General features: G+C 38.2%; 1 protein-coding gene and 1 long non-coding RNA gene across 3 annotated transcripts in view; one reads left to right on the top strand and one right to left on the bottom strand.

Moving 5' to 3' along the window:
- Window positions 1-11,046, bottom strand: part of LOC108523317 (uncharacterized) — a 79,391-nt gene that overhangs the window by 38,661 nt on the left and 29,684 nt on the right. The gene's annotated exons all lie outside the window — the stretch shown is intronic.
- The window catches only part of SLC5A12 (solute carrier family 5 member 12), a 96,872-nt gene continuing 93,233 nt past the window's right edge, over window positions 7,408-11,046 (top strand). Inside the window, exons 1-2 of one of the 2 annotated variants that reach the window (XM_017863849.1) lie at window positions 7,408-7,565; window positions 9,676-9,704. The gene's annotated coding sequence lies outside the window, so the exon portion shown is untranslated. The remainder of the gene's footprint in view (window positions 7,566-9,675; window positions 9,705-11,046) is intronic. The other variant, XM_017863848.1, reaches the window with a different exon arrangement.

Here is an 11,046-nt window from a genome sequence, read left to right as displayed (position 1 = left end):
CAAATCTTTTATAAATCTTACTTTTATAATCTTACTCTTTATAAATCTTACTTTTAGAAATCTCTTTAAATCACCTATTATATATGCTTCTGAATTCAATTTGTTGTGATAATTTTTGTTGAACATTAAGAAAGTCAAAATACTGCATATATTCCTTTTGATACTGCACTGAAAATTTTGACAAGTAGTAATTTCTTAAATGTTAGTTGCAAAATGGACTCTGAAACCATAATTATGAAGTTCTCACACTTACATTATAACCCATGGTTTAGCACTTTGAAAGAATCATTTACTTGTGAGCAATTTTGTATGGATTGATCATTCAAAAAACATTGGTTAGCTGAATTATGCATATCTTTCAAATGCTGACACTTTTCTATTTTTAATATAATCATTGATACCATGAGAAGAGTCTATTTTTTGTTTTGTTTTGAGACAGATTCTTGCTCTGTTGCCCAGGCTGGAGTGCAGTGGCATAATCTTAGTTCACTGCAACCTCCACCTCCCGATTCAAGCAATTCTACTGCCTCAGCCTCCCAAGTAGCTGGGACTATAGGTGTATGCCACCACACCTGGCTAATTTTTGTGTTTTTAGTAGAAACAGGGTTTCATCATGTTGGCCAGGGTGGTCTCAAACACCTGACCTCAAGTGATCCACCTGCCTCAGCCTCCCACAACTGCTCGGATTATAGGCATGATCCACCATGCCTGGCTGAGAAGAGTCTTTATTAGGAAGCTATTCAGTGCACAGTGCTAAATATAAGTTTTCAAAAATTCTAGTTTTTGCTTAAAAGCTCAAATTTTATGAATGGCAATAAATATTGTCATCCATTTGACTTTGTAGTGACAGGCTCACTTCATTCATTTTGAGAAATTATCCACAAAATATGCAAGTGTGAGTGACCTTAATTTGTCTCTCATTCTTTGTAATCAAAATGATGCTGTATTAAAAAAAAATGCCGGGTGTGGTGGCTCACGCCTGTAATCCTAGCACTGTGGGAGGTTGAGGTAGGTGGATCACTTAAGCTCAGGCCAACATGGTGAAACTCCATCTCTACCAAAACATACAAAAATTAGCTGGGCGCGGTGGTGTGCACCTGTAATCTCAGCTACTTGGGAAGCTGAGGCACGAAAATTGTTTGAACCCAGGAGGCGGAGGTTGCAGTGAGTCGACATCACGTCATTGCACTCCACCTTAGGTGACAGAGTGAGATCTTTTCTCAAAAAAAAACAAAAAAAAAAAAACAAAAAAAAAAAAACTAGTGGCTAGTTCATCTCTCAACTCAAATAAGCACACCAGTGCTTTTCCTTCAGACAACCATCATAATTTACCAGCAAAATAAAAGGCTTATGTGTACTTTTCATTTCATCATACACAGTATAGTGAAAAGACATATATGCAAGTGTTGAAATGTTAATATGATGAATAATTTTACTGCTTTATCAAGTATAACATTAACGTCCTTGGCATTAAGAGTTTTATTGTTTTCTGAGTATGTGATAAGCACAATGACTACCATTACAGTTCGATGCCACTGCATTCATCTTAGCAATGGCACCAGCAGTTTATCTACAAATATTTTGCCTCATGAGAATAAATGTTGCTATGAAAAAGGCAAATCATGCCTTAGTGTTATAGGAAAATAATGTTGGCCTGATGGATCTCATGGAAAGATCTCCAGAGCACTCAGGAGATGGCACTTTGAGGACCACTAAAGCAGTGGTTAGTGGAACAGGTCTATGGCTCTAGACTCTCTGGGTTCATAACTATGCTGTATTCTTTGCCATTGTATTGATAGGCAGGTTGCTCTTTTCTTTGCCCAGCTTCTTCATCTCTACAAATTTTAGTAAGCTGGGGAAAATAACTACTTCATGAATTGTGAGGATGAAACAAAGTCAAACATGGAAAAGTTCTTTTAGTTTTAGGTTCTCTAGAAATATTTTTTCCTAATAATAGAATTTTTTACTTGTGGGCTTGCAGTCACGTTTTGGTACCTGCTTTACACTGGCTGTTACTTTTTCCCAGTCTCTGCATTCTTCATGCAAAATGCTCCATCTTATGTCTCAATCTCGTCAGGCATGAATCTGAATAGCTACTCAGATGTGTCAATGACAGATTAACAGCCAACATGTAAGAGTTGCATTGTGCTTGGTCTAGTAAAATTTGCAGAGGAGAAAATGTGTAACTTTGATCTAGAAAAGTACTCATAAAAGACAACGCAAACCTGAGTTTGAGTAAGTTTCCAAGCTTAATAATCAGTGATGCCTCAGGCTTAATTTATATTAACAGCTGCTGAATTAGTTAGTACTATTGTTTACTAGTGATCAAACTCAAAACTGTATAGGGACAAAAATCCTAGTGAAGTAGGTAGACATCAGATCACACATCTGAAGACATATTCACATTTTGTTATCGTTAATTATCTGTTTCTCTTCACTTCTCAACTTTGCTCTTCTTGATATTGCCCCACTTCTTAGGTTCATACTCGTGATGGTTAATATTGTGTCAACTTGACTGAAATGAAGGATGCAAAGTATCGAACCTGGGTGTGTTTGTGAAGGTGTTGCCAAAGGAGACTAACATTTGAGTCAGTGGACTGGGAGAGGCAGACCCATCCTCAATCTGGGTGGGCACCATCTAATCAGCTAATAGCATGGCTAGAATAAAACAGGCAGAAGTTGAAAGCATTCGACTTGCTGAGTCTTCCGGCCATGATCTTTCTCCTGTGCTGGATGCGTCTTGCCTTCAAATATCAGATTCCAAGTTCTTCAGCTTTTGGACTCTTGGACTTAACACCAGTGATCTGCCAGGGGCTCCCAGGCCTTTGGCCACAGACTGAAGGCTGCACTGTCGGCTTCCCTACTTTTGAGGTCTTGGGACTTGGACTGGCTTTCCTGCTCCTCAGCTTGCAGATGGCCTGTTGTGGGACTTCACCTTGTGATCTTGTGAGACAATATGCATTGATAAGCTTTCCTTCATATACACATCTATCCTATCAATTCTGTTCCTCTAGAGAACCCTGATTAACACAGCCCCCAAGATATAGTAACAGAACTAACCACAAGCAGGTTCAAGTTCACAACACACACATGCTTAGAAACTGGTGGAAGGAGAACAACACTTTCCCACCTATTGTAGCAAAGTCCTGGACAGAATTCTCACTGATATGCCCATTTCTTCACCACTCAGAGGACTAGGTTCTCTAAAGATTACCAATTAGTAATCACACATCTAGAAGCAAAAGATAAGACAGTCCTGCTATAATTATGTAGGCTGAAAATGAAAAAGGAATGGTTTCCCCATGAAAATTTGATATACTATTACCAAAAGTGGGGAGAGAATTGTGGCAGGCAAAAACAACAGGTCTTTACTTAGGGCAGTATTAGACAAAGATTGTCATGTTACCATTACAGACTGAGTATATGGGTCCTATATTTTCATAGGACTGTTTCTTGCCACAAGAGTGACTCTGATAGAGCAAATCCCAGGCAATGAGGCAGGTAAATTGGGGTGTGTGCTTTAAAGAGAGGGACTTTGTATACCTTAAGATCCCATTAGTGAGTGGCCATTTGTCCCTTCTATGCAAAAGGAAGGTCTTCACATGACAGAATCAAACTGCTTTTTTCATTTCTGTCACTAAGTGTCATGTCCTCAAATGAGCCATTTTGTTTTCTTCTGTTCCCAATTTTTCCCTTTCATTCAGGTCAGAGAACACTCTCTAGACTTATTACTCCAGTGGCCATTCTTCCCCCAAACCCTTGAGTTGATATTTTTCCTGTTGAAAGAAAGCGTAGTTTAATGATGTGAGCATTGGTATATACAGGGGATTGTGAATTCTTTCCTCACTATGTCATCTTAGTGTTCAACATCTGTGAGCATCAGTTTTTTTGACTGTAAAATGGAAAAAGATATTAGCAGTTATGAATATTCAATAAGTTACTACAGGAAAAACTTCACATATAAAGTCTGGCCAGGAACAGATATTTTCCTCCTCTGACTATCAACATTTTCTGAATGTGTATTGTTTCTAATTCTTTCATTTGAAATGCCTCAACACTGCTTCATTATGCTGAACTATCACCCTCTTCCAATTTAATTGGTGTTTCTAGTTCCAAGTATCCTTAAAGTATACTTAATCACCATTTTCAACATGTATTCAGGAACAAAAAAAACCTAAGGCCAAATTTATACGTATAAGCAGACCAGGTGACCATTGACAAGGTAGGCAACGACTTAGGGAATGAAAATGAGAGGGCCTCTTGTCCTAAGCTTTCTTCCCCACACACTTGTCAATTGTAAGCAATTTCCGTTTAGAATAACTTTCCCATTGAATCAATAAATCTTCATTATGACATTGTTTAGATGTAGATATTCATCTTGATAATGTAATTTATTGCCATTATTAACAAAGGGCAGCAAGAATTTGTTAATCAGATGAACCTAGAAAGCAGAAAGATTTAAAATAAATGGATGTAAGAACAAGGCTAGAGCCTGTGATACTACTCTGTAGAGATGGCAGGAGGTGGTAGTGATGATAGGGAAATTAGGGCTGACATATACATTTCTTCATTTATCTGTTTAGCCAGCATTTATTAAATACTTGTTTTGCACCTGGCCGAAGTCTAGTTAAAGTACACATTGGTTTAAAATGATAGGCAAATGCAGGGCTCTCATGAAGCTCACAGTATAATGAGAACAATTGACGTTAAGTACGTAGTTTCAATAAAGGCTGGTATGTTTTATAATAAGCTTAATCCAGATACTTTAGGAGAGCATAGCTATAATACCTCACCTCCCTCACCCAAGAGATTCAGGTAAAGCTTCATGAAAGATGTGCCTTTTAAGTTGAGACCTGCAGAAGGCTAAGATGTGCCCAAAAAAGAAAAGTGAGGAAAATCTTACAGAAAGAGGGAATAAAGGATACACAAGCCTGGCGACTAAAAACAAAAACAAAACAATGCATGGTATAGTTAAGGAAATAAATAAATTTTGTATCCCTGAAATATAGAATACATGAAAAAATAACTAGAGATAAGTCCAGGGAAATAGGCAAGGATCAAAATCCCGTGAAACTGGATGAGGAGTAGGAAAGGGAGCATATGAGCCTTGCTAAGAAGGTTGTACTTCATGCTGAATTAATGCAGGGCCATTCCAAGATTTTAAGCAGAACAGTAGTATAACTGCATTTGCTTTTATCAAGGTCATTCTGGTTTAGTACATTGAAAGGCCCTGCTCTATTGTTTTTCTCTCATCACATCTAGAACTGCTTAACTTCCAACTATATTTGTACCCAACCCTAGATTTTAGGACTAGTCGTATCTTTAGAAGGTAGAATTAGAGCATAATACAATACTTGAAATGCAGTAAGGACATTGTAATGCCCTAACAGTAAAATTTAACTTAATGATGCTTGCTTTGACTTGCTCTTATGGGACTTCCAGACTTCCAGATTTCCTCAAATTGTCTCTCAGTTATTTCAGGGATCACCTAGGCGACTTTTCATGTGTATACTTAAGTATACCATTTATAGTTAGTAAATAATTTCTTCTACTTCTTTCTCTCTTCTAATACATTTTCTTATCAATTTCCTTGTCCATGTTGGTCTGTCAAAGAATCTCACTGACTTTTCTACCTCTGAGCATTTCCACAAAAATCCCTGCTATCTATCTGGTCTCCTAGTACTCCTAGAATTGCCAACATCAGCTGGGCACGGTGGCTCATGATTTCAGGCGTTCAAGATCAGCCTGGCCTACATGGTGAAACCCCATCTCCACTAAAAATACAAAAATTAGTTGGGCGTGGTACATGTGCCTGTAATCCCAGCTACTCGGGAGGCTGAGGCAGGAGAATTACTTGAACCTGGGAGGCAGAGGTTGCAGTGAGCTGAGATTGCACTGCTGCACTCCAACCTGGGCAAGAGAGCAAGACTCCGACTTGGGGGAAAAAAAGAAAATTACCAACATCAAGGCACTAAAGAAACACTGTTCCCCCTGTCATCCTTGCTATGTCCAAACTGTGTCCCACCCAGAAGAGAGAGTGGGTGTACGTTTTCTGCATTCACTACTACATAATTTTATAAGAGCACAGAAGCAGCACTGCTTGGCCTCCATATTTCACAGGGTCAACCATATAAACGGTTCTTGAGGATGTGTGGGTAGAGGAAACTAGAGGGATACTTTGATGTCTGGTTAAGCAGGGTGCCAATGTCATACAAAAATGATGTCAAACAGAGGTTGAGGTTGAGTGGAGTTGGAAAAACTTGTGATGGATTATATGAAATAAGTCAGGATAAGTGGCTTGGGTCTGAGTCTGTGAAATGCCACACACCTGAGGGCTTACTTTAGCGAAGTAAATTTTTCTACGCTGGATTCAGGAATACAACCCCTTATATTTTTAAATTTATTGTCATTTCAATAGGGTCATAATTCCAAAAACTTTGGAGCCCACATTCATAGAGAACACCCCAGACCCTTGGCACATGAAATGAGGAGAGAATTTACATGTAATTTGAAAAAAATCCTTGAGTGTTGCTTTGTACTTTTCTCCCATCCATAGAAACACTCTATTAGAGTAGCCTACATGGCCCATTGGATGGCTATATGGTTAAAGGAACTCCACTGCTGAACACTAATGAAATTCAGTCACTAACTAGTAGTCAGTTTCCAAAATGGCCTCCATGATATTTGCCTCCTGGTATTTATGTCCTTGTATAGTCTTCTCCCAAAATGAATGATAGTAGGAGCCAAGGAAAAACTTCCTCTTTACCCTCTGAAGATTTATTTAAAAATCAAATCACAAAAGGCAAATTAAATTGAGAAAATGCATACAAAATGTATTAATGTGTGCACGAGAAGAATCACAGAGTGATTACCCTATCCCTAATGGGGTGCAGAAAATTGTATACCAACTTGAGGTTGCAGAAAGAATGGTGGCTTAAAGCATGGTCAAAATCAGGTTATGGTGGTAAATCAGGTGTTGGTGGCAAAACACACCGTGAGAGGTAGAGAAGAGGAGGATTGGCTAGCAAAGGTGATCTTGTTATGTAGATTAAACCTCGCAGGGAGCAACCCTCAGAGAGAATAGATGATAAATGTTCCTTTCAGACCTGTAAAGATATCAGATTCACAGTTATTTTCTTCTAGATCTCGACAAGGGGAGGCCTGGCTGCGTTAATGCAGATTCTCTTCAGATGCAAGTCTCCCCAACAAAAACAGCTTGGCAGGTTACTTCTGTTTACTGACTCTGTGACAATCATCTTAAAATATGTCAAAGAAATATATTTTGGGGTAAGACAGCTTTATTTTCTTTATGACCAATGAAGTACAATGGAGGTGACAATGTGTGACTCACGAGACTAGGTCATAAAGGCGTTGTAACTTCCCCAGTGCTTTCTTGGATCTGCTCTGAGAGAGGCTACTGCCATGCCATGAGGATGATCAAGTAGTCCTGTGGAGAGGCCTTTGTGGAAGGGAGCTACAGCTTCCCACCGAAACCAACACTAACTTGCAAGTCCCTGAATGAGTCACCTTGGAATTAGATTCTCCAGCCTCAGTCAAGTCTTTAGGTAACTCAGCCCTGGACAATAGATGATTGCAACTTCATGAGACACTTTATGTCAGACTGTGGCAGGCCAGGTCTCACTAATACAGGCCTCCATAACAACTTTTCCAGTACTAAGTGGTTAAATTAAATATTAAAAGCTGAAAGAGCCAGTGTCCTTATACAAAGGCTAGAATGTACAAAAGCCCACCAAGAGTTTTGCCTAAGCCTTTCCTGGGCCTTAAATCATCACAAAAATATTGAAGGAATTCTTAACAGGACCCTTTTATTATTAAACAAGTTTTATTGGGGGTCTGAAGGAACTCTCCAAACCTCTATGATTTAGCAGGACACAAGATAAGGATAGTCACCCCAGCACCTGGACCCATTTAGATTAAATAAATTTACTGAGGCTCCAGGGGAAGGTCTTCAAGACTCAGACCTTAGTTATAGATTAAAAGAAGTTAATCACTTATGTCTTTAGGCGAAGGCATGCTTACACGTAGACATAGAGCTTAGAAGGTATATAAGCTCTGGAGAACTTTGCAATTTTGAGTTGGGCTGGCCATGATTTCTAGGCCTTTTTCCTATAACTGGTTAGAGAAATAAAAACTCCCTTTTCTCCCAGTTAATTTGCCTCTTGTTATTGAGCCACAGTAGCAACCTGACCCTCAGGTTGGTCCAGGAACAAGACTACTTAGTCAAGTCACTCTTAAATTCCTGACTCACAGAAATAACAAATATTTAGTATTGATTTAAGTCACTAGGCTTTTAGTTTATTTGTAACGCACAAGTAGATAACTAGTACAATAACTAAAAATAACTCACTCTAATTTCATTATTGGCACTTTGAGTCAAATGTACACTTTCTTTTCCACATTGTGTTACCAGAAAGGAGTCCTGCTCCAGAACCCAAAAGAGGGTTCTTGGATTTCACATAAAAAATATTTTGGACTAAGTCCAAAGAGTAAAGTAAAAGAAAGTTTATTAACAAAGTAAGGGGATAAAAGAATGGCTACTCCATAGGCAGAGCAGCAGCATGGGCTGCTCGGCTGCTTATAGATTGCTACTTCTTGATTATATGCTAAATAAGGGGTGGATTATTCATGAGTTTTCCAGGAAAGGGGTGAGCAATTCCTGGAACTGAGTGTTCCTACCCCTTTCAGAGCATAAAAGGTAACATCCTGACATTGCCATAGCATCTATAAACTGTCATGACACTGGTGGGAGTGCCTTTTAGCATGCCAGTGTATTATAATACGTGTGTAATGAGCAGTCAGGCGGACCACAAGTCACGTTTGTTGCCGTCTTGGTTTTGGTGGGTTTTGGCCTGCTTATTTACTGCATCTTTTTAGCAGCAAGGTCTTTGTGACCTGCATCTTTGCTGACCTCCTGTCCCATCCTGTGACTTAGAATGCCTAACTCCTGGGAGTGCAGCCCAGTAGGTCTCAGCCTTATTTTACCCAGCCCCTATTCAAGATGGAGTCACTCTGCTTCAAATGCCTCTAACATATTTCCTTCCTCCCTTCTATAAGGGAACCGTTAATCTTAAGGATTGTAGAGAGATGAAGATCCATCTTCTGTAACTTCTTCAGGCTGAATAGGGGTGATAATACTTCTGCCTAACTTTTAGGACCTCTTGTATTTGGGGTAGAGAGGAGCTCAGTCAGGAAGCATCAGTCTGGTAAAGGCCATTTGCAACTCTGAGTGCTAACAAAATGTGATATCTGAAAGATTAATAAGTGTTTAATTTAAGAAAACATTCAGTAAGCTTATACTGCATTCCCACACAAAGAGTACAAGAGCAATATATTCCACAACAGTAAAGCAAAATCAGTAAAAGTATACCAAGTAAACTAAATAAGAAGGGTTTCCATGAACTGGGCAGTTGTTGGAACCAAGCTGACATGGGGTTGCTAGCCAATTCCAATATGTTCCCAGAATTAGAATTTTGATACCGATTATCACATTACCCATCCCTCTTGTATCTTCTGAGCAGAGATCACTGGTTGATTCACCAGAATAAGCAGGGTTACTCTAAATTGCAGGAAAAAAACCTCAAAAACAACTGATGAAACTAGAATCTAATAACAGGTGTACCACAGTTCTTGAAATATATTTTTTTCTCTTTCCAGTCTTCCATTTTTACTAAAGACAAATCACGGTAAGAATGGTTTGCTTTACTATACTTGTCCTGATTATTTATATAATGTGCAGCAAGAATAATTATTTTTCACATAGGCTTTTTAAATTGGCTTTGATGGAACTCTGTTCCAGAGAAGGAATCTCAGATAATATATACGTTTTTTAAAGCTGAGCCCAGCCATGTGTTTTCACCCTCTAATACCTATGAGTTGGGTAAATTTCTTTCCTGTTGAAGTCACAAGATAACTTGGGGCTCCTGGGGCTGTCAGAAAGTGACTTTTTTTTACTTACACAGGTTAGGAACCCTGCACAGGGACTGTGTAGACAACGTATGAGGCCAGTTTTCCCAAAGGGCTTTTATTGGCTCTTTAAGTCAAATTTGATTCCTTACAGGAAAGCACATTGTTCTAATCAAAGTCTTGGTAAAATAACCAGTTTCTCCAGTTGTGTCCTAATACAAATGAAAACAGATTCTTCTTGCACTTACGCAAATAATTATATCGGCATGAGTTAATAATATTCGCAAATAGTTTCCAAATTCTGCAGAAATTAGGTAGAGAAAAACAAATACGTTCCAAATTTCTTTCACAGGAGTATGCTTTACTCAATTGTTAAAAGCTGCCTATATCTCAAAAGAAAAGTTTCCTTGACTCCAAAGAACAAAAGATCAGCACCATTTTAAGCAAAGCATCAAAAAAGATTACTTCAGTCTTCTACTAGTTTAGTCCATGCAGTTAACTCCTGTTCTGCTTCATATTCATGAACATTTCAGCTCCTCATGAGAGTGCTGAAAGTTTTTCTTCTATTCTAATATCACAATCACAAAAGTTATCAGGAACTTGCATTCAGGAGCACCTGTCAAAGTCCTATAGATGATTAAAAACCACATTTTAAAGAGAATTAAAACAAGACAATTGTCTGTGAATGACAAAATGTCTTAGGGCAGCTATAGTCAAAAACAGGATTGACAAGGAAATTTGATTACTTTTGTGGCATACAATAATTTTACCTAACAATTATAACTATTAGTAACATACACTAAATTACATCAAAATTATAGGAGTTTTCCACTAATTTGGAAGACATACCAATAACATATTTATACAAATACAGCCCAAAGAAAGCCAAACATCATTTCATATGTGACAATGCTTCCTGATGATTTTTATACCATCTAAGTCAAATTTCACCCTTTGCTTTAGTGTATTCTTAATGTCAACCCCAATTCTTAATAAAAGAATCTTATATTCTTTTATTAAGATTCTTATAGACAAATCTTTTTGATTTTAATCAGTTTGATCTTAAGGTAGGATTCTCATAAACCTTTCATCATCCTTTATAATTTTTTTTTTTTTTTTTTT

This window comes from Rhinopithecus bieti, unplaced genomic scaffold, assembly GCF_001698545.2.
Source record: "Rhinopithecus bieti isolate Rb0 unplaced genomic scaffold, ASM169854v2 scaffold_68778, whole genome shotgun sequence".
Taxonomy (NCBI): Eukaryota; Metazoa; Chordata; class Mammalia; order Primates; family Cercopithecidae; genus Rhinopithecus; species Rhinopithecus bieti.
The sequence above is the reverse complement of the archived record's forward strand: the minus strand, read 5'-3'. Positions and strand labels throughout refer to the sequence as shown.